The 256-nt window shown below is 56.2% G+C and overlaps 1 protein-coding gene across 1 annotated transcript in view; it reads right to left on the minus strand.

Annotated features, from left to right (window-relative positions):
• LOC119587912 overlaps positions 1-256 on the minus strand; it is a 9023-nt gene that overhangs the window by 4905 nt on the left and 3862 nt on the right. The gene's annotated exons all lie outside the window — the stretch shown is intronic.

The following is a 256-nucleotide window of genomic DNA, read 5'->3' on the forward strand; positions in this document are numbered from 1 at the left end:
GAAGCCTGGCGCTCCCTGATAAGAGCCGTCATCCCACGCGCCCATTTCCCGGTCGCCCTCAGCCGGCGCCCACGAGGCCGGAATGGAAGGCACAGGAGGCCCGCAACTTTGGCCATTTCCATCCCGCAGTGTCCAGGGCCAAGGGGAGAAAACTGGCGGAAAAAAGTTTCGTGGACAAATTAGATTTTGTTCGGCGAGACTCGAAAACGAACGAAGATTCTCCATAATACCCGCTAGTTTTTTCACACACACGCAC

The sequence above is a fragment of the Penaeus monodon genome, chromosome 23, assembly GCF_015228065.2.
Source record: "Penaeus monodon isolate SGIC_2016 chromosome 23, NSTDA_Pmon_1, whole genome shotgun sequence".
Taxonomy (NCBI): domain Eukaryota; kingdom Metazoa; phylum Arthropoda; class Malacostraca; order Decapoda; family Penaeidae; genus Penaeus; species Penaeus monodon.